Below are 10,004 nucleotides of genomic sequence, written 5' to 3'. Positions count from 1 at the left end.
GCCAATTTGTATATATTTTACTTCTGCTTTATTTTTTAAAAAGATGTGCCATGCTTCGTTTTGATATGCTGCTGTAACTGAAAAGACGAGATAATCAAAGTCAATATTAACTTATATATGTTATGTTAAAACCCCATGATTTAATATAGAATTGCTGTTATATTCCTCCTCTAATTGTCCCCCCCCTCTCTCGGGGTGCAGTGGTACGGTCCAGATGGGGGACTGGCTGTGTTGGAGGAGCGACAGACCGATAGGATCCAAGCCGAGCAAGGCTGTGTGTGACCGGGGGAGAAGCGCCGCTCCTGTCCGCTCTCTGATCTCTCTTCTCCGGATTACTCTATCACTTTTTACCGCATGACATTGTTACCTGAGCGGACCCCTCCTGCGGCCATCACCTGACCCCCTCCCCCTACCCCAGGTGTATGTGAGGAGAAGACGAAATAAATAAAAAGCAAGAAGGAGCTGTGGATTTAAATTACTGATTGGACTTTTCTGCGCCTTTCCCTTCAGGTAAGAGAGTGTGTGGAGGTTTCTGGGCAGGGTAGGTTCTCTCCAGGTCCCGGGTGTTGGAGCTGCTGAAGGGGGGAGTACGTGTGTGGATGTTTTGGGGGAAAACGCCTCGCCTCCCCGCTGCATCACCGCTCATCTGCTGCTCATGCTTGGTGTTTTTTTACGCGTGGAAATCTCCCCTTTTCCTCCGTTTTCCCACGCAGTGAGTGGGGGGTTGAGCGACGGGGACCGGGTGGGGGTTGTTCCCCCCCAGGTGTAGGAGTTGCTTTTCCCTCAGGGGGATTCTGCAGGCATGCTCGCCCTCGGTCCGTGCACCGAGGAGCTCGTCCATTTTAAACGGTACAAATCTGTGCGTAAAAGAGGCTGCAAATGTGTGTGTTTTTTCTGCGTGTGGTTGGAAAGGGGGGAGAGTGGGGGAGGAGGAGGAGGAGGAGAGAGAGGGGGGGGGGGGGGGGATCTGGGAGGTAGCGAGGCTCCAGACGCCGATCCATTAAAGAAGAACAAAGGGGGGAGGCAGCAGAAAAACGTTTTAAATCGCAGCTGAAACGCTGGAAAACCTGTGCACACGTCGCCCGGTGCCGCGCGGACACACGCCGAACACACACTGCCCCCAAAGAAGCAAAACCCACATTTGTGTTTTCCTGAATCCGCCTTAAAGCCCCCCCTCTCCGTCCATGTGCTGCTCGGAGCTCCATCCTCTGTGCCGGGGTCGATCCTTCGACAGGTTATAGATCATCCTCAGATGCTAGGATCGATGCAGATGATCACACACACACACACACACACACACACACACACACACACACACACACACACACACACACACACACACACACACACACACACACACACACACACACACACACACACACACACACACACACACACACACACACACACACACACACACACACACACACACACACACACACACACACACACACACACACACACTCAGGCTGTGAGGATTATCATTCTGAGAGCTAGGTGATTTATGATGCGATGCTCACCTGGATGATGCTTAAATCGCATTTCATTCAGATCCATCACCCGGTGACAGCAGCGGCAATCAGGACTCAATCAGTGTGGTCACGTGATCAATAAACAGACGGATACAGTACATATGTATATTTGACAGATCGTTCTCATATCTCTCACTGTCATTATGGATTTTACTTTTAAGTTCCGTTTTATTTTGAGATGTTTACGTCTGTTTATTTAGTAGTCCTTTTCAACGCCTTGTTTACATGCAGCTGTGACGAAAACATGACCTTAATTGGATCAATAAAGTATATCTTATCTTATATACAGTACATATCAACACAAGAAAGATGTAGTAAATGTATCTATATACTCAAACATAAGTAAGAATAGGCATTAAAACTGTGTATCAACCTACTACAGTAAATATTTAAAAGACTTCAAAGAGAAAACAGCATATAGGATATCTGGAGCTCACTATCTCAAACATAATGACCGAAGTCAGAGTACAATGAAATCCGCCTGCAGGATAACTTCACAGTCAGCGGCGAGATGAACAGACGTGATTCAACCGCCTGGATAAACAAAATGCACGATATTCAGTCGATTACTCCAAGGTTCACGTTGGTGCTGGAAACCCTTGAAAACACCACTTTACATTCGGCAGTAAACGTATCGACACAGAAGACGAGTATCTTTCCCAATATAAATAATACGTATTGAAATAAGTTGGAATACACTCCCGAACAGTATTCCAAGCTACGTGCGAGTGTGGCTGCGAGGGGGTGCGGTCGTCTTTCCACCAGAAGGTCGTGGGTTCGATCCCAGCCCGTGCAGTCGATGGGCGAGATACTTAACCCTGAGTTGCTCCCGATGGCCGACGGTGTGTGTGTGTGTGTGTGTGTGTGTGTGTGTGAGTTCCTGGAGTAAGATACACTGCTCTGTGTGAATGGGGGAACGACATGTCGTATGTAAAGCGCTTCGAGGGGTCTTAAGGACTGGATAAAGCGCTACATAAGTACAGTCCATTTACGTTCAACTTGAATTGGATTGTTCTGTAGACACAGCACGGAAACACTGAGGTGTCTGAGACGCACTTTAATGAACCCTAGTTGTGACAGCAGCAGCAGGTTATCAGGCGTTGCACAGAAGTAGAAAATATGCATTAAAAAATACTAAGGCTGTCACGAGCAAGACATTTAAATGGAGAATGTATGGCATACTCGTTAAATAATACAGGTTTACACGACTACACGTCTGAACGCGATCAATTCAGGCACATCTGAAATAGGAGCTGAAATCCTTTAAAAGACTCCACTTTCAGATCAAAATGTTTACATGGATTTCAAGCCACTGAAGAAAAGCGGTTTGATTTAGAATAACGTCACAACAACTGCTTAGAAAGTAGGTCTTCTAGGATGCCGAGTCACCTCTGCAGATAACTTGTGTTGATTTCAGCACAAAAACCTTTCAGTTAAGGCGATGAAGAACCGGTGCGATACGTATACCGTGTACAGATTGTAATTCGCTGCAGCTGTGAGGTGCTGGAAAGCGCTTGGGTTGTTTATTCAAACAGCTTGAAATGTACGTTTTACAGGAAGCTTCTTGTACTTAAAACCGGAAGATTTTCCTCTTGTCAGAATGCGTTAATTAAACATAATTTGTGTTGCTTATCCAGGAAAACATCTGCTTTAGTGTGATGCATCAGGGCTGTTGAGCATCATGCATGTGCTGTGTATTAAGAAGTAGTTTCCCACAGATGTACGGCGCATGAAAAGACCAAGTTTCTGGTCAACATGGCTTAGTTTAGCAAATTAAGTGCTCAGAAAGGGCTTCACGTTAAGTGTTTACAAGATGCTAAGAGTACTTAAAACAGGCGACACAGTGTTTACACTTTGTCGTGTTTTTCCTTCAATCTGTCGCCTTTCTGCAGAATGCCATCACGATACATAATTTGTGTTGTTTATGGCACAAAAACATCAAGTTGCAATTAGGGCTGCACGATTTGGGAAAAAATCTAATTGTGATTTTTCTGACAGATATTGCGATTCTGGATATTTATTTTTAAGCGACCCAACGGACGTTTATTGTAAAATGCGGCCATAACTCCGGCTAGGAAGGTCGCATCAACGTGCTCCCGTCTCTAGCGCCCCGCAGCCCGAGCTACGAGTGAAAGAACTAAACTTACATGAAACTTCCGTTGCTTTAAAGTCGAGCTTCAGTTTAAGATTCACCCTGTGATAGAAACATGTGATGGAGCGTCACTAACCTGACTCAGACGGTTCACCAAAGCATCTGAAGCTCCATTGGAAGCCATTTGGAAAGGGCCGGCACTTTCAAAGATACTTGGCAGGTGATTGGATCAATCTGTCTATCACCTTCTATCATGGGCCACTTCTGATTGGTTTACAATGGCTGGAACATGTGGAGCACAGCACTTCTGATTGGTGTGGACGACTGACACACAAGAAGAACAACACAAAAATAAGTGTACAAATAAAGAAAAGAAATCGCAGGCTTTGCGATTTCAAATCGATTAATCGTTCAGCCCTAGTTGCATGTTATTTAGAAGTGCTTTTTAGCATCATGCGTACCTATACTGTATATAAGATGTGAGGTGCTGGAAATCAGCCTTGAGTGTTTTCAAGGCTTCCCAGCACACGTAGACAAATGCTTAAAGGTCCCACGTCATGGCCATTTCCACTGATCATGATTCCATTGTTGAGTCTCCTAGAACAGATTTAAATTGTTCAATGTTCCAAACTCACATTGGTTTCTCAAACAGCATCTCTGTGTAGTCTGTGTATTCACTCTCTGTCCTACACGGCTTGTTGGAGCTCCTGCCCCCCCCTCCCTGTGAGCCCAGTGTGCTCTGATTGGTCGGGACGTTGAGAGGCTCGCTGCTGCGAGGAGCGGACAGGTTTCCGGGTCGGCGATACAGAGAGAACAAGCGAAACTCATCCTGAGCACACACACACACACACACACACACACACACACACACACACACACACACACACACACACACACACACACACACACACACACACACACACACACACACACACACCACACACACACACACACACACACACACACCACACACACACACACACACACACAGCCGAAGGAAAAACAATGAGTGTGGCTTGATAGTGAGAAAGAAAAAGGTTTGTAGCGCTGTGAGAATGGGTCTGCGGAGAGCATTTCTCCGCCATCCCAACTCGTCTATTACCAGCGTTCAGGGAGCTCTATGCAAGTCAATGGGACTCCCTGTTAGTTAGCCAAGGGGTCCTGGTGAGGGAGGGGCTCCGTGGATTGGTCCATTTGAGCCAATCCGGTCATTTGTTGTTGATCTGGGTGTTCACACGTCACAGAACCAGGAAGCAAACAATGGAAAAAGAGAAATGTCCAACGAGGCGTTCTGGGGCAGCAGACAGGTCTTCTCTGTGTTAGAGTTGTACTCGCTACAGGGTGCACTTTGAGGGTTTGTGACTCTGCAGACCGTTCACATGCAGAAGCTACATAACACAAGGGGACGGGTGATAACCGGAAAAGCATGACATGGGACCTTTAAAGTGTGCTTGAAAGTCAAGTAATATAGGATGCTTAGCGTACATACTGTGCTATGAACAAAAACATCCAATTAAACGTCATGTTTAAGTGCCATAAGCATCATGCACGCACACACACACACACACACACACACACACACACACACACACACACACACACACACACACACACACACACACACACACACACACACACACACACACACACACACACACACACACACACACTCAGGCTGTGAGGATTATCATTCTGAGAGCTAGGTGATTTATGATGCGATGCTCACCTGGATGATGCTTAAATCGCGTGTGTGTGTGTGTGTGTGTGTCTTCCTCATATGTATGATGTCAAATCACTATCTCTGCTCTCACTGAACCAACACACACACACACACACACACACACACACACACACACACACACACACACACACACACACACACACACACACACACACACACACACACACACACACACACACACACACACAGTTCATAAAGATGTGATTGGCCACAGCTGTGCAATGCTGGAAAAGCTTAAAAACACCTCATGAAAAATTTAGTATTTCATGGATTTTCCGCCTCCGTAGAGAAGTGCTTTGATTTTGATAAACATGCTTAAAATGTAGGTTAGATAGTAGAGTGAAAAAACTGGTGACACGTCTCCGAGATATCTCTTTTTATCACTTTGTTGTTGTTGCACTAACAATGTAATGTGACGTAGAAGTGCTCATCAGTATCATGCACATATATCATATATACAGATGTAGTTCAAGCCTGACGAAGCACCTTGGAAGTGCTTGAATGTGAACAGGAAGCTTGTCCTGAGTGATCAATATGCGATGCTGTGTGATAATGAACGAGGAGGTTGTAAATAAGGCAGCAGGTGTGACACGACAGACGTTCAGCGGATCAATGATCCCATCGATCAGGGGAATAATAAAGGAGACGAGATGGAGATTTATTTTTAATGTGAACGTGAATAACACAACACGCTTCCGATTGTATGGAAGTAAATAAGTGCGTTAATCTTATCTTTACTCGATTGGATTGAAGTGCAGTAAATGAGAGGTGAATGGAAGCAAAGATAACGGCTGATATGATCTATGGAAAGAAAAGTAGAGGTACGTTGTTGTGATTAAAGAGGACCAATTATACTCATGTATATCAGTATGTAGTGTCTCTACTTTAAAGAGTCCTCTCCTGCTGATGTTCAGGTGTATATCAGTATGTAGTGTCTCTACTTTAAAGAGTCCTCTCCTGCTGATGTTCAGGTGTATATCAGTATGTAGTGTCTCTACTTTAAAGAGTCCTCTCCTGCTGATGTTCAGGTGTATATCAGTATGTAGTGTCTCTACTTTAAAGAGTCCTCTCCTGCTGATGTTCAGGTGTATATCAGTATGTAGTGTCTCTACTTTAAAGAGTCCTCTCCTGCTGATGTTCAGGTGTGTATCAGTATGTAGTGTCTCTACTTTAAAGAGTCCTCTCCTGCTGATGTTCAGGTGTATATCAGTATGTAGTGTCTCTACTTTAAAGAGTCCTCTCCTGCTGATGTTCAGGTGTATATCAGCATGTATTGTCTCTACTTTAAAGAGTCCTCTCCTGCTGATGTTCAGGTGTATATCAGTATGTAGTGTCTCTACTTTAAAGAGTCCTCTCCTGCTGATGTTCAGGTGTATATCAGTATGTCGTGTCTCTACTTTAAAGAGTCCTCTCCTGCTGATGTTCAGGCGTATATCAGTATGTAGTGTCTCTACTTTAAAGAGTCCTCTCCTGCTGATATTCAGGTGTATATCAGTATGTAGTGTCTCTACTTTAAAGAGTCCTCTCCTGCTGATGTTCAGGTGTATATCAGTATGTAGTGTCTCTACTTTAAAGAGTCCTCTCCTGCTGATGTTCAGGTGTATATCAGTATGTAGTGTCTCTACTTTAAAGAGTCCTCTCCTGCTGATGTTCAGGTGTATATCAGTATGTAGTGTCTCTACTTTAAAGAGTCCTCTCCTGCTGATGTTCAGGTGTATATTAGTATATAGTGTCTCTACTTTAAAGAGTCCTCTCCTGCTGATGTTCAGGTGTACATCAGTATGTAGTGTCTCTACTTTAAAGAGTCCTCTCCTGCTGATGTTCAGGTGTATATCAGTATGTAGTGTCTCTACTTTAAAGAGTCCTCTCCTGCTGATGTTCAGGTGTATATCAGTATGTAGTGTCTGCCTGTGCTGTAGCACCTCTTTTCACCCTCTGTCTGAAACCAGAGCCCAGTCTGCTCTGATTGGTTAGCTGGCCGGCTCTGTTGTGATAGGTCAACATGCTTATAGATGTCCCGCCCCTTAGCCTATCACGTACAATGTAGGGGAACACAGGGATTTTAGCCTCTGCAGACCATTTACATGCACTAAAACCAATAACCCACACTACAGAAAAGGGAAACTCCAACATCGCTTTATTTTGACTATTTTCTCACAAGAAAAGCTAAACATTTCATTAATATATCAAAAAGACACCCGGCAGAATAATTGAGTGGAAATCAGCAGTACTTGTTTGGATTATATGTGTCTGTATTTAAACGGGTCTGAGATCAGAAAGCTCTTTTATTGGAGCGTCCAGAGCAAAATAACAGCGCCATAAAAAACCTCACAGACTAAATAAAGAAGAATCACAATTTACAACGAATAGGAAAAGGAGATAACAGCAGGGAGATAAAACACCATGAGAAGGAAAACAGGTTGAATAAATGGTGAATAAAATACAAACATTGACAACGATCATGACTAAAATATATCCTAATATTTAAAATAAATACATTTTAAAACCCTGATGTGTTTGAGTGAGTTTCTCTTTCAAAACACGCATCGAGGAAATACTCTTCTGTCAAACAAAGCTTCCGTCTCTTCTAACCGCATCCATTACATCTGGGTTTGATTAAGTCAGACTTTTGCTGATGTGGGGCGACCATGTTTGTTTGTTATTATCTTTAATTATTCACAGTATGTTGAGCCGCATGCTGTGTAGGAAAGTTGCTATAAATACAATATACTTTATTGTCCTTGCAAAAGATAAAAAAGCATACGTACATAGCACACAATGAAAGACAAGAAAATATGACTTATGTACATATAGTTTCTCAATGTGGAGGAAGGCTGCTCCAGAGCCACTATTTCAAGCATGCTACGTCAAGGACTGTTCCAATGTCCAGCATACTTGGAATTCTACCGAGCCCGGCGTACTTCGTTTGGAGAAATGTCGAGGCTGCACATGTGTAGACTCCGCGGTCTTAAAATCCCCACAATGCTTTGCACACGGACCAATTTCCCCAAATCTGTGGCGGAGAATGTAAGGCGGGGCCTCTCATATGACGCACACCTGCACACTTGCTCACCTCGTCCACTCTTTGTTTTCCGATGCCAGGAAGTATTCTTGCCTCGCTTCTGAAGCAAGACCCTCGGAAGACATGTGCTACCAAGCAAGCGTACTCGACATTGAGAAACACCCACAGTTTACACATATCCATAGACAACATACTAGGGCTGCTCGATTATGGCAAAAATCATAATCTCGATTATTTGGGTCAATAATTGATATCACGATTATTAAAAACGATTATCCACTTACTTTGAAAACATCCATTTATTGTACTTTAAAACAAATACAAATAATAATTTGAACTTTTTAACTCTTGAATTATACGTTCAGGGTAATCATCTGAAAAACCAATACAAAATTAATTATACATTCATATCTACATTTAAATAAATAATAAATAAACAAGATCAACAAACATGTTGCAGTGCACTGTCACAACCTGAACACTCAACATATAGCCAACATTTTGGTAAAACATATTCCACTTAAACAAAGGCTGGCCCACCGTCATGGTCCAGAAGTAACTATATAAATAAATGTTGAACAACAATTTAAGACCAAATAAAAATGTTTTGGTCGCCATGGTAAATGCTGATAGGGCTGCTCGTGTCATCTCTTAAAGAGTTCTTGCTAGAACATACTAACAATGGCGACCAATTGCAAAACCCTTTGGCCGACATTGAAACTATTACATCTGTGTGTTGGAAAGCTTAAAGGTGGGGTAGGTACGTTTGAGAAACCGGCTCAAGATCGCTAGAATTTGAAAATACACAACCGGAGAAAATCTGCCACTTCCTTACAGAGCCCCTCCTCCAACACACATGAACGCGCAAATGACCAATGAGGGCACGAGATAATGCCCCGATGGAAGGCTGACAGGCAGGTAGGCCATCCATTGGTCGTGCTTTTTACAGTATTTACGGCTTCTCCAGATGACATTTTTTAATGGATTTTTTGTCAAAGCACTTCAGATATTCATTGCTATCGGGATGTTAAGAGCATTCCATGGAATATAACAAAAAGTCTATCTCGAGCCGGTTTCTGAAACTTACCTACCCCACCTTTAATGGACATTGGCAGGAATGAGTGTTGTGCCTCAATAAGATATAAAAACATTGAAACTGCTGAAGATTAAATTAATAAGATTTATCATCGGAGCATAAACGAGTCAGAAACGCCACGGACGCAACAAATAGATTATTCTTCAGATCATTGGTTTTTAAGTAATCGATAACTTCACAGTAGGGCTGCTCGATTCTGGCAAAAATCATAATCTCGATTATTTGGGTCAATAATTGATATCACGATTATTAAAAACGATTATCCACTTACTTTGAAAACATCCATTTAGTGGATAAGTAACAGCTGATTGAAAAAAAAAAAAAAAAAGTAATAATACAAAAATTATCGTTTTATTTCGATTACGTGGTTTTCGGAATCGTTGCAAGCCATAATCGTAATTGCGATTAAAATACGATTAATTGAGCAGCCCTACTTCATAGTCTATTAAATGTTGAAAAAAGTCAAAGAATCACGGTCAGGTGGTTCCTTTGCTCGACTTAAAGTCCAAACACGACAACAC

General features: G+C 43.0%; 1 protein-coding gene across 1 annotated transcript in view; it reads left to right on the top strand.

Moving 5' to 3' along the window:
• Positions 1–288: 288 nt before the first annotated feature.
• Positions 289–10,004, top strand: part of plxna3 (plexin A3) — a 151,380-nt gene continuing 141,664 nt past the window's right edge. Inside the window, 1 exon segment of the mRNA XM_034087271.2 lies at positions 289–510. The gene's annotated coding sequence lies outside the window, so the exon portion shown is untranslated.

This window comes from Pseudochaenichthys georgianus, chromosome 7 (assembly GCF_902827115.2).
Source record: "Pseudochaenichthys georgianus chromosome 7, fPseGeo1.2, whole genome shotgun sequence".
Taxonomy (NCBI): Eukaryota; Metazoa; Chordata; class Actinopteri; order Perciformes; family Channichthyidae; genus Pseudochaenichthys; species Pseudochaenichthys georgianus.
Note: the sequence above shows the minus strand (reverse complement) of the source record. Positions and strands in the feature narration are given on the sequence as shown.